Source organism: Phaethon aethereus, assembly GCF_964289735.1.
Source record: "Phaethon aethereus genome assembly, chromosome: 18".
Taxonomy (NCBI): Eukaryota; Metazoa; Chordata; class Aves; order Phaethontiformes; family Phaethontidae; genus Phaethon; species Phaethon aethereus.
The window spans coordinates 5,828,408-5,842,325 of record NC_138594.1 but is presented as its reverse complement, the minus strand read 5'-3'; positions in this window follow the sequence as shown (position 1 = coordinate 5,842,325).

The following is a 13,918-nucleotide window of genomic DNA, read 5'->3' as shown; positions in this document are numbered from 1 at the left end:
ATTTTTCTTATATTCTAGTTCTGCAGACACTTAAATTCTTGTATTGAATGGGCGATATTTTTGTAAGGTACATTATACAGCAGAATGTGTCTGCACAACTGAGAAATCAGTTTATGCCACTGCCTTTTTCGATAATTAGATATGCAGAAGTGTTTCTGTGGGAAATGTTGCTGCCTTATTTTGTATCACTCAGTTCCTTGTTTCCCAGCCATTTATTTATTAATCTATTTCATGTGCTTAAATTTTATCAGATGCATGGGTTGGGTTTTTTTGAGAAAGTGGATCGTGTTGTAATGTTACATGAAAGTTTTTTTGTTTGTTTGTTTGGGTTTTTTTACAAGAATTTCAACAAGTTACCCGAAGCCATTTTAAGGATGTAATCCTGAAATCTGTGATGTATTGATAATTGAAAATAGTCTTTTGTTCGGCATCTCAGAACTGAACTGTGTTGGCTGAAACTTTCTCAGGGTAATGCTATATGAAGGACTGTAAGACACGGCTTCCCTCCCAGACTCCCAAATAGTTCTTTTGAGTTCAGTGAAATTTTCATCATAATCTATGATGGGAGCATTGTCTAAGATGACTTTTTCAAGTACAAATGGACTCAGAATGTGAACTGTAAGAATAATCTTGCAGTATTTGTTCTAGTGCGTAGTCTAAAAATACCTGAAACACTTGACCTAAGTTGTTTCATTCAGTATATTTTGGGAAGACTGTACTGTAAACTTACTCAGCCAAATGTGAAAACAAGGTTACTAGTATAGTAACTAAGCTTTAATCCAAAACTATTATGGATGATATAATACAGGCAGGGTATGAAACTCACCTTGATTTTATCTGTCTACATGACTGTAGTACTTGCAGTTATGTTTCTCTCCAGCAGGCAAACAAGATGCAATTGAGAGCAGGTATGGAACACTGAGAAGGTGTTTTTAGACACTCCATGTAGCTATTTTTAGAAAACTACCATTCGCCCGCTTTCTTTATGCACAGTCAGAATGTTAATGTCTTATCTGTAAAGTCAAGTTCAAACCAAGTCGACTCAGTATGTGTCAGTAGCTCCTGCATGTCATAACTATGTAGGTGTACCCGAGGTTAAACTTGGTGAGCGAGGATGGTATCTCCTGTGACATTTGCTGTCACTTTTGCTCTCAAAGGGCACGTAACGCACGACTCCCATGAAGAACAGCTCCCTTCACCTGCAGTAAAACAGCAGAGAGGGATTATTTTACAGGTGTATAGAAAGGGATTTTTAAATTCACTGCAGGTTTTTCCTGTGAGATCAGTAAGGTGTTAATGGGAGGATGACAGGGCACCTGAACGTTTGGCAAGCAAAGAAATCTGTGAGGACAGCCAGGAGAGAAAGCCTTTATGTATTCCCAGGAAATTTAATAAATGATTTAAAAGAGAATGAGACCGAACACACATTTGAGCAAGGGGTTACTGAAGCCATTCTGATTTGTCAGACAAACTGAAAAAGCATTCAGTATTCAATCAATATATATGATTAATGTGAGTAGCAGCACTCTAATGCCTCTCTCTTATCCACTCCTGTTATCCTGTAATTTGAAGCCTACTATTTTTATATACTGAGCACCGTAAATGGTATAGATGATAGGATGCTGCCAGTGATTACTGTTGTCTTGTTGCTACAGGTTTCCTCCTAAGCACCAAAAGGGATAAAGTGCTTTTTTTTAAGATAGGGAATGACTGACTTTTGTCTCCAAACTCTTCTTGGGACCTGTTTTCCTCTATATATCAATAAGAGAAGAAAGACTTGAAAGTTCACAAGATCAGTTTTGTCTTACAGTATATAGGGGGAAAAAACGATTCTCCAGTCTTGTGGCAATGAGTAACTTACAAATGCTTTTAAAACAATGCTGTTTAACTGTAGCTAGGTTACAGCTCTCACGAGGTTGCTTTTTAAATTGATGCCTTTTAATTATTAACTTCTGTTATGTTCCTCTGCCATATAAGAATTATGTGAACTATTTTATTAGAAATTAAAGAAAATTGCTAAGTTTATGTAGTTTCAAAAAGCATTTTGAGACTGACTTTCAGGGATACTGATGAACTAGGACTTGTGGATTTTCAGTACCTCTGCATCTGATGCTTTTTTCTTTTTTTTTTTTTTTTCCCCCTCTGTTCTGCTTGGTCTGATTCAATATCAGATTATGTCGGAAGGCTGTTCAGAACTATTTCTTGGGTTGTTAAAGTGAAATAGTATTGCTCTGTGACAAGTTTTACAAGAAATGAAATTCTCAAAACTGTCATAGGTAGCCTTTTTTTTTACTATTAACTATTTAAGTATTGGTTTTGACATTTGATCTGAAGAGACAGTTCTCAGTCAAGCTTATGATGACACGATTGCTTTTCACTAATTCATATTTCTTTGATTTGTCAGGAGGTGAAGTATCCACTCAGCCATACACAGTTGTTAGTTCAGTCAAAATTTTTGGTATAGCAATATAAAGAATAGTAATGCTAACATCCATTTATGATTCCATCTCTTTATCAGCATTTACCAGCCCTGAGACTGCACCCCATTCATTTCACCTCCTTGGCCTTTGAACAATTTCATGTTAATCTGAATTGGGAGCTTACTGTTAAATTAAGTGGGATTTGAAAAAAGGCTTTTGCCGTCTTTGTGATGTTGTGGGTTTGTTTTATATCAGGGATTTTATCTTTATAAGTGAAATTACACATTAAGTTGCTTGGGTTTATTGAAAAGAAGTCTTCCTTTCATTTGTGTTTTTTTTCTCATCGTTTTAGGTTGTTACTAAGGTTTAATATTTTGACATATCACATCCTCAAGTTTTTCAAACAAATGCTAAAGAGGAAATGAAAACTGATATTCTTGACATTTGAGTGCCAAAGAAGCTGCTATAACTTAGTCTTTAATGCATATCTGTATTTTTGTCTTGCCAGTTGATTTTCATTTTGATATATGAATGTATGGAAAGAAAAAAACTTCTACAACTGTAGACCTTAATCATAATTAAGTGATATGCTTTTACTTCTGTTGTGTTATTTTCATCAGGTGCAATCTATGTTATCAAGTTGAGATAAGTAAGAGAACCATTTATAAAATGTTCTTTATAAATCTAATCTATAAATTTCTGCGGATGCAGCTAAACTCATAAGGAATGTAAAAAAAGAGGAGGAAAAAACCCAAAACAAACCTAAAAAACCCCATAACCTTTACTGAGATCTCTGTTGTAGCAGAAGCCCTCCTGTGGTAGTTATTAAAAACACGAAGTCTTGTGCTGGTATAGTTCTTTGAATTTCTGTGACCATTTTAAACTATACTGGAAAGAGAACTTCCTGGTGGAGTTCACTGGTGTAACTATGGAAAAATAATTCATGTGTAGAAAACCATAAATTTGGGACTGTGTCAGTTAACGAGAGAGAGACAGCTACACTTGACTTCTTTTGGATTCCGCAAGTTTGCTTCAGCTGGGGAATGTGTTTTGCCAGACACCAACCTGTCTTAAGGGCCTGTAATTAATGCTACAGAGGTTGCCTAGCAGCTTGCCTCTGAAGAGTAGTGTCTGAAGAGAACCTCAAAGGTTGTTTTCTAGTGCAATGATTAATTGTTTGCTGTCAGTATAAATAGGAACCACTATGTTCAACATAATGCCAGTGTAGACACGATACTCAACTTTGACTCGAATTGTGCAACTATGTTAGTTAAGACAGGACCATTAATTTTTCTAGCGAAATGCTTTTTCAAAGACTTTATCCACACCATTATTTTCCTTGTAAGTCTTGTAGCCCCACTTAGGCTAATTGAATGGCAGCAGTAATTAATACCAGGATTACCTTGTTCCTGGTAAGTCTTCTAACTTGCTGGCAGAAATATTAAAAAATGGGATAATTTAAAGGTGGAGAGGAAGTTGAGAAGTTAGCTGCTTAACAGTTGCCATTCTGCTATGACCATGCTGGTTCAGAAGCAAGGTTGAGGCTCTGTTTGTTGTCATTTTCATGGATGAATTTGGAATGATGCTTTGATAAATTTACCTTCAAAGGTTGCATTAGTACTGCGGAGAAGCACTACTGAGAGAGTGGGAAAAAACATCCTTAAAGTGCAATAGAGAGCAAATCTGGAACTGAGAAGAATTCTCAGCAGGCGCATAAAGGGGATGCTTTGTTCAGTTGAGTTTGGGCATTTAGCTGCTGCTGGCATTGACTCAACTTCTGTTTGTTTCATGCTTTCTCTGCTATCTTGGTTATTTCAGCTGTTGACATGTCCTTCTCCAAGCTATCTTTTCTCTCCTGGTTATATTTTGACACTCTGCAGAAGTCTATTTTAAATGATTGAAACTTTTTTACCTTAATAAAAGATGCCTTTGGGTTAAAATTGGTGATAATTGAGAACAGGCTCACAGAATGATTATTGTAATGAAAATGCTGATTTCCAGTGAGTGTACTGACTCTTTACTATATTTCTTTTGATGGTCACAGCCATGCAAATAAAGGCGAATCACAGACAATGGTTTTGTTGATATGTTTGTTAAGTTGTCAGAATTGCTTTTGTCACTGTCGTTTGTCCTGGTTTCAGCCAGGATAGAGCTGGTTTTCTTCACAGAAGCTAGCGTGAGGATATGTTTTGGATTTGGGATGAGAAACTGTTGATAAGGTGCTGATGTTTTGAGTTGTTGCTAAGCTGTCAAGGACAGTCCAGCTTCTCGTGCTGGCCTGCAGCGAGCAGGCTGGGGGTGCACAGGAAGCTGGGAGGGGACACAACCAGGACAGCTGACCCAGGCTGGCCAAAGAGATATTCCCTACCATACGATGTCATGCCCAGTACATAAACTGGAGTTAGCCGGGGGACGGGAATCGCTGCTCGGGGACGGGCTGTCGATCACCGAGTGGTGAGCAATTGCTGTATTGGGCATCACTTGGTCTTGTACATTCCTTTGTCGGTGTTATCGTTGTTTCCTTCTCTCTTGCTGTCCTATTAAACTGTTTTTATCTCAACCCATGAGTTTTTTCCCCCAGGAGGGAGGAGTGAGTGAGCGACTGCGTGGTGCTTAGTTGCCGGCTGGGGCTAAACCATGACACAGTTTTAAATGCTCTTGCCAGGGCCTCTGGAAAGGGGACACACTGTCTTAACTGATGGATCTCAGAAGTGCTTTGTGGCACCTGTAAGGGCTTGCTTAGGAAAATTAAAATGCTTGGTTCAGTGCTAAGCAACCCTTTTGAACCACTTAATTCTAGTCGTGGCGTAGACTAGTGAAATGTCTTGGGTAAATCGGGGTGGCTGCTTCAGTCCCAGCCCCTGTTCTTTCCCTGTCCTGTCTGAGATCCCATCTTAAGAAAACTGATGCTGTTTTTGAGAGGAGAATGTCTCTAATGTTGACTCTTTTGTGTGTGGGTTCCTCTTCCAGTATCCTTTCCCATGACTTTAGATACTTTTCTCCAAACTCAAGTGTTGTGTGTCTGAAAGACTCCACAAAATTCATCAGGATTGTGGAGTATTTGGGTCCTGTTTATCTAAAATTAAATGTAGATGTGGAGGGCTATTGTCCAGCCAGAAACTGCATGGCCAAAAGGCATGATTCAGTCCTGGCTTCAATACTGCAACTAAAGGGCATGGAGGGAGCCGCAGAGAACAGCTTTGCTTACTGTCATTTGGCTGGATTGTACGTGAAGGAATATGATTGCAGAGATGAAGATGCTGAGGGAAGGTAACAAGTGTCTCATGCAAGGAGGCCAGTACTGACAATTTTTGCCTGCAGCATTTTTTCCCCTCGAGATCCAGCCATTTGTGGATTTTTCAAAATTCACTGTGGTTCCACTAGTGTGATCTCTGGATGGCCTTGGTGTTCTGATTTCTGAGAGAAAAAATCTGTATTCAATAGCTGACTGTAAAATCCTTTATGTGAACAAACAGAAAAGAACCTTGCAGGTTAGCTTTTGCTGTGCACAGCCCTTTGAATCTTTGGATAAAAGGACATTTATGAGTTTGCACTTCAAAGTTGGATCATGAAGGAGGGGGGAGGAAGGTTTGTGCCTTAAATGAAAAAAAAAATCATTCTGTCATATTAAAGGGAAATTGCTATTTGTTACGGTCACTTAGTGAAATTAGCTTCAATTAAGCATCCTTACTAAATGCAGTGGTGACTGGTTATTGTCAGAGCCACTCATCTTGTGGTAATGCCTGACCTGTGGAGTTTGTTATGATTATTAATCTTTGTAAAAAAAAAAACAATTACACAGATAATAACCCGTTTAAAAGAGCCTCGCCACCATACATCATTATTTGTTTCGTGCTCACGAAAATGTAACTGGTACAGAGCATTTGTTTAATGGCTCCAGCACTGAAGGATTATGCTAAGGAAGTAAAGTATTTCCTCTGTAGCAATAAAACGGTGGAGGATGCTCAGGGCTGAGCCGCTCTGCCGTAGGACTGAGTGTTTGGCACTAAAAGCGAGGGGCAGTGAAAAGGATCACAAGCTGCTGGAGTGCCTCTGGCCTGTTCATGCAGCATGGTTGATGGAGGAAAACGCAGGGGGAGGATAGCAGTGAGTGCTCAGCCTTTTCCCTTGCTGAAATTTCTCCAAATGCTCATCTAAAACTTGGAGACTCAATTTCTAAACTACGTTTCTTCCTATTATATGTATTTCTGTAAAATACCTGTATAGGAAAGAAATGACCTCAGCTTGACACAAGGTAAAATCAACATTCTCTTTAGGTGTTTCCTCTGTGTGTAGGTGACCCAGGCTTGCAGCATGATGAAAGTAGCTGGGATTCCTCCTCCCCGTGGGGCTGGGATTCCTCCTCCCCGTGGGGCTGGGATTCCTCCTCTGCCTTCAGAGGCAGCATGCTAACGGCCTGGGTGTGAGCGGATGCTCTCCGTTGGCGTGTTAGAGCACACAGCAGGTAGACACAACGCACTGCTAAACTCATGACTACAATGAGCCCTTGTGCTGTAATTGGAAGTTCTGGAGGAAATAACAGCAGGAGTGAGACAGCCTGAAAAATGAGTGTTCCAGCGTTCACATTCATATGCCATCCTTACCTCACTGCAGAGTGAAATAGAGCAGCAATCACAGGCAGATCTCAATGACATTTATGAATAATTATAATAATTATACTTCATAAGAGCTTAATTCTGCAAATTCTCAGACATGTCAGTAAGACATGAAGTGCTGCCCTTTCGCAGTCAGTGGCAGAGGACGGTGCTCGGCACCCCTGTGAGTGCTCATCAGAGTCGGTGTGGAACAGCACTTGCCTACGCTTTGTGCTTTCATGCTGGTGCTGCTGTGATTTGATACACACATAAAAAAAATTTCTGTAGGGGAAGGAAGGGGCATGATGCACACTGGGTTTCATTTCATGCAGAAACCAATTGGATTTAAAAGTTTGCTAGCCGGTAAAAATATTTATGGTGATCTGCAGCAAACAAATAAACCACCAGTCTGGGGGACTGGGCGGGGAGGATGACTTGAAATGTGGCAACAGTGGAAGCTTCATGTTCAAGATATGCTTCTCGGATGAGACGCCTTTGTGCTGAGGGAGATCCAGGCATGCCATGTAATGCTGTTAGTTAAGGAAAGTGCCTGTCGGACTCCAGTGGAGAAGGGCCAGTGACTGTAAGTAGCCCCAGGATGTTCAGAGGGGCTTTTCCCCCTGCGGGCTAGCTATGAGCATGTTTGCCCATGGCCATTTCCCTAGCTCCACAGTCTGCCCGGCCACCTTGCTCTAACCCCCTGCTCCCCTCTGGAGCTGGCTTTGAGCTCAGTTCCTTACCGTTGGTCCTTGTTTAAGCTACAAAGTAGGTCTGTGCGTGGCCTCTTACTGTACTGATCCTGACCAGGTCTTACTGATGTGACTGACTTAGCCTTGGCCCTGCTTTGTCTAGCGACTGCTGGCTGTGGTAGCCCTGGCTACCATCGCTGGACCCAGTTTGGGGACTGGGCCTGTGCCCTTGCTGGTGACGGCGCTCTCCTGGCTTGCCTTGCAGAGCTGGCTCTGCTGCCGCTCCTGGGTGTTGAGCAGCTCAGCTTGCCTTGGGGGGGTTTGCTGTGGATGGAGCTCTGGGTTGATGGATGCATTCCTGGGGCTGTCACAAGGCTATGGACAATCAGACCTTGTTTTTTACTCACTGTGAGCATTTTTTTTTTACCAGGCAAGTGAAATATTGACATCCCATGATGGAGCTGGGGAAGAGGTTTCCAGGGCATAAACTAGTTCTGCTTAGGCAGTTTTACACACCCCAGTCCAAAAACTGTAGGAAAAAAAAAAAATTTTAAAAAAAAGGGTCTCATTCTGCTTTCCAACACCAGCTCATCCCCACCGTGGGTCTGGGTTCAATGTAGGATCAAAGCAAAAGATTTCAGTCTGTGAGGGAGCCAAAGGCTGTCGCTACCTGTGGCCAGGCAAGGCTGGTGAGAAGCAGAGGTGAGTGCTTAAATATGTAGAAGGAAAACAAAGGGGATTATTCTTCATATTTAGGCAACCAGGAGTTATGAAATGATCTGCTGATATGTAGCGATAATGAGGGATCAGCAAAGCTCAGATCCTGATTGTCTGTGAAAATGAACCTGTGGGCCACGCTTGTGCAGGGCACAGAAGAGCTCTCTGCCTCTCTCTTCACTGGCTTTTCAACGTGCAGCATGCCGTGGTGTGGTTTGGTTTTACTCTATGCGTGTGTGCACGTGTCACTTTACTTTGAGAGGAGCGAAGGGTCGTATTGCACCATTAAAAATTAAACTTCTTTTCAGATGGTGACAAAGTCTTAAGGTGGGCGGGGGCTTAGGCCACAGAAAAAGGAGCGGGAATATCCTGGTAAGTTCTAAGCAGCTGAAAGCACAACTTGATGGTCAATATTTTCATGAGAGGCTATTATTTAGCAAGAATGATAATGTTCCTGGGTCACTGACTGAAACTCTCAAATTAACTTGTTTTGTTTCTGGTGGAATTAAAGTCTTAGGATGTCGGTAGTACTTTGATGTGAAGACTGCTCAATATTTTCTACTGCAAAGTACTGCTGTGAAATACTTAATTTGTTTTTCCTCTGCTAATAAATTCCTCCTCCAAAAAAGACTTCATGCAGGAGATAAATACTGTAAAACAGGAGAATTTTGAAATGGAAAGTGACGTGGAATGCCCAAGCCGACAGGCATCCATCCTCAGCAGTGGAGCTGGGCTTAGCAGTTGGCTGCTCCCAGCTAATCCAGTTTGCAAATGCCCAGTCAGCACTGCTGTCCTGGGAGCTGCTCGTAGCTGTAAACAGCTTTTCCTCCCCACCCCAGGATGAAAAATACTGTCCAAAAACTGAACAGAAGCCTTCCTGTCTGAGGGCTGGGAGGTGGGAAGGGTTACATCTCTATGGGGTGATCAACAGCGGCAGGCTGTGAGGGCTCGAGGGGCTCGCTGCTTTGCGAGCCTGGGGGAGACGCTGGCTCTCGCCCCAGTTTTGCTGCCCCGACTGCTGGGGGGGGGAAGCTGCCCCCCTGCGCGGGGGAAGCTGCGCGCTTTGGGGGGAGCAGAGAGACACGCGCTGTATCCACGCTCTGTTTGGCAGCGCTGCGGGAAAACCTCTGCCGAGAAACGCCTTGAAACATGTTTGTGCGTCCAGGTGCTGTGAGGCAGAGCTTCGGGTCTCGCCGCCTCGAGACGGGCGCGCTCCGCGCCGGGTACGTACGCGTGGGGTGCGTTCCCTCTGATGTACCCTGCCAAAGGCTTGGCGCACGCAGAGCGCAAAGCAAACGGGCCCCGTCCGATTTAACGGCCGGAGCTGAGGGAAGCAGCCCAGGGCTCTGCAACCCGCCCTGAGGAACCCAGGCTCTCCGGGGTCTGGCCGCTCTCGGCGGAGCTGCAGAGAGTGCTCCCTGCTCGCCTGGCTCCCGTCCTCCTGGCCGCTCCGTGCGGAGCCTCCCCAAGGTGCCCTTTTGGATCTCGCTCCCACCGCCAGCAACTGGCGTTCAATTAAATCCAGCTCAGGTCAGCTCTTGACAGGCAGCCTCCCTTGTAACTCAAGGAGGTTACCAGCCAGCAGATTCTTGAAATGCATCTTAAAAAGAGAAAGGCTTGGGCTGGGAGCCAAGATAATTTATTATATTTTTTTTTCCTACTCCTTTCTCCCCTTTCCTTCTCTGTAGCAACCCTTTCTGCAGAGCTACGGCTCTGATGGGAGGTTGTGGGCACCGAGAGGTGATAGGGTGTGTGTAATGTTAATTAGCTGTTGTACCTGCAGGACTTCCAGCGTGTAAAACCCTGATAGACCCAGTTGTCATAATTAATGAACACAGAAATAGCAGAAGGGCTCTTAGACCGTGTGCTGGGGACTTTAAGCCAATTTCTAAGTACTAGAAGCCAGGAACAGGCATGAGTGAGGGCAGCTTGTCCGGTGTATTTGCAAAGGGTTTCTTGCATCCTCCTGAAGCAGCCAGAACATGATGCTCTGTGGTGCAGAATGTGGGATACAGCTGCTCTCAAATATGGTATCTTCTGATGGTGTTTCTGTGTCAATAAGTATAATTGCCCTCTGCTAATAAGAAGGTGCTTGGTGCTGTACAGCAGAGATGGGAGATGTGGTTTTTATTTTATAATTGAGGCCTCCGTAGCGTATTTTGTAGGTAGCAAAAGGAAAGGAATGAAGTGATGTTGTTTGCTTTGAGGCACTGAACGTGCGCAGCCCCATTCCCCTGTTGTCACGGGGCCCTAAACCAGGCATCGCTGACAGGGTGGGAGAGGAGCTGAGGCCCCTCTGATGAGCAAACTGGCATGCTGAGTTGTGCCAGCACCCGGGTGTAAAGGTAACTCCTTGCTCCAGCTAAGAGTCGGCAGGAGCTGCTGTTCCTGCTTGGATGGCTGCGGAGGCTGCAGGTCCTGGGTTTGGGGTCAGCTCGAGCGGGAAATTGCTGGAGGAACTGGGAGAGGTGTGGGGCTGACCTCTCCACTGGGAAGAACTGAATTTTGGAGTAAATCCTCCAAAATTTAGAGGGGAGCATAAGAGAGACATAGGAAGGGATGGGGAGATGCCGTAGTATCGGTGGGAAATTCATGGCCAGCTGGTAGGGGACCAGTGGACAGGATGCTGGTCTGGATATGAATTTGAGGATGAGGTTGAGCCTGGAAACTTCCCCTGCTCTTTGTGGGGTGGCAGCTTCATCCTGTTGGTTCAGGAAGGTGAGTAAGCACCTCCGAGTATTATCCTCTGAGGATATTGTGTGGAATGGGAGGCACTTTGTGATATTTTTGCATTTAATGTGATTCATCAGAGGCCTGGCTGGGGTAGGCGGTTCGTGCGTGACCTTGTCGGCACCTTTACCCTCTCGGTGTGACTGCAGAGGCGGCCACGCTCGGGGCAATGAAGCTGCAGGGTCCGTGCTGGGCCAGGAGCCAGAGGCGAGGTCCCACCTCCCTGCCCGCTTTGGGGTGGGGAAATGTCACAACGACGCAGCAGGTCCTGTCCCTGTGGCTGCTGGCTGACCGTGGGGCACGGTGCCTCCGCAGAGCTCCTGACCTCCTTTGCAAAGCACCTGCAGATGAGTGGGTGGGAATAAGCAGGTGCAAAGAGCCCGAGAGCAGCGGAGGAAACCTTTTCTAGCTGGCTACAGCCAGCAATGAAGTCCTGAACGTGGCAGCATCTCTCCTCCAAGGCACTGATGTTCCACCCACCAAGCTGGAGTTGGGGCAGCCCGCAGCTGGGGTTAGCTGAGCACGCAGCACTCGTGTCATCCCCTGCTAGGGCTGGTTTGTAGCAGCACTCACTGGCAGAGTTTATTGTGTTGGGCACGTACAGCTGCTGGCCTGCATTTGGCTTCCCCCTTATCTCGCAGCGAGGCGATTCCAGCCTCTCTAATTAATGAGTCTCTCTTGCCAGGGTCTTGGGTGAAGCATCAACACAGGAAATTGGCCAGGCTAAGTGGTGTCTGTGCTTGGATCCCGGCTGTAAAGGCAGACCTTAGCCAGCCGAGATGAATTGTGGCTTGGTTGCTGAATTCATTTTTTATCCTTGGGTCTGAAGGTGGACGCGGGAGTGGCTCCTGTGTGTGCGATCTGAGCTGCACGCTTACCACGCTGCTCCTCTGCCTGGGACCTCTTCTGTTGCAAATACCCCATGTGCAACATGGATAAGAACAGAAAGAGCAAGGCTTGTTGGTCTGTATCCCTGGGGGTTACCTGTGCTTCGGTTTTGCAATGGCATCCGGGGACCAGACAGTCCGACACCACTCCCCAGGGAGACAAGGTTAGAGCAAGCGAGCTGCTAAAAGGCAACGCAACCGCTCTGATCTTTCCTGGGGTTTGGTTAATCTCAACAGCTCACCCTGGATGTTGGTTTTGAGATGCCGTCAGGCTCCCAGGCACAAAGACAGTGTGCACCGTGGCAATCGTTTCGGAGAAAAACCAACTTACTCAGCTTGTAGTGAAGCATAAGATTAAACGTGCAGCAGGCTGCTTATTATTTAAGGAAGACTCCTGTTCCTGTACCCCCGTGCTCACTTATCGCATCTTTTTGTATGAATCTGGGTCCTGGCCGAACCCTTACCACTGCCGTTGGGGTCACCCGTGAAACCCTCCTCTCGGGCTGGCTGCCGCTGTGCAGCACAGATGTATCACGCGGGGAGACGAGTAGATGACTGTTGAATTGAATTGCCGGTTCTTTGGCATGGTGTCCATACAACCCGGACCTAGGCTTTCCGAAGGCTGTTGCAAGACAAATAATTATGTTAATGTGAAACGGCAGGTCCTGTTGCGCAGAGCTGCGCTGTGGATCCGGGGGTGGTTTTGTTGGGGAAAATGAATGTGCACGTTAGTGGAAGGGGGAGTTCTGTGCTCTCACTAGCCGAGGGTTTGTAGATCGGCAGCGAGGTCCAAAAGCGCCGAGAAATTGCAGCTGATGAGAATTGCTGGCAAAGAAAATTCAGAATCCATCCAGGTGAGGCGCCTGCTTTATTTTCACCTGTTGTGTTTGCTTTGGAAGGGAGCGGGGTAAACCGTGCTGGCCGGGATGGACACAGCTCTTAAGCAGAGCAGGTTCATGGCCAACGCTGCCTTCCCCTTCCCGCCGCTGCTGCAGGAGGTACTCGGGGAGATCCTCAGGTTGGGGTGGGAGGGGGCTGGTTTTGGCCAGCTCTTTTCTCCCCGAAGCCAAATACTGTCTGAAACGCCGTGCGCAGTCCAGCCTGAGGTCAGGCTCCGTTCTGGCTGGTGGCACAGGTCGTGCGTGGCTGCGCGGCTCTGCCCGAGCGCGACACCGGTACCAGCACGGCCGCCCCGTTCTCTCGCAGCAGAAAGCGGCAGGAAAGACTTGGGCCTGTAGAGAAAAGAAGCAAAAACTCCCACGGTGGACTCGGGGTGATGAATGTGCGGGTTACCTCCCCCCTTTCCTCTCTCTCCTTTACCTTCCCTGCTTCTCGTCTGCTGCCTCCGTCGCTTTATCTCTTTGTCCTTGCTCTCTCCTCCCCTGTAGCTACTGCTCGGTAGCGAGCTGTGGTCGCAGCTATCTCAAAGGTTCAGCAGCGTGACCTCGTGCCATGTCCGTGCGTGGTACAGATGAGGCAGGCTGTGAGCTCCGCTCCGAGCTCTGAATTTCTAATCCTGGCTCCTTTTTGCTGGCCTTAGATGCCTCAGAGCGGGGCTTGGCTTCCTCACCTGCAGGATGGGATCGTTGCTGAAATAGCCCACTTCTGGGGCATGAGGTGTGCTTGGCGGATCAGGTTTGAGGAAAAACGCTTGAAAAGGAATTTTTCAGACTTGCTGGCTAGCTTTGCTTCAGGGCTGTGGCCGGCCGCACTGGGGGCAGGCAGGACTGCCGGATGTGACCCCTGCCTTCAGGCAGCCCAGATAAGCTGCCTTGCAGCAGGAGGGGACTGTGTGACTGCTGCGGTGATGCTGCTGGAGGTGCTGGGTTAGCTCTGGAGGCCGGGTAAGGTAAGCGGGGAGCATCTGCCCTCTCGGCAGA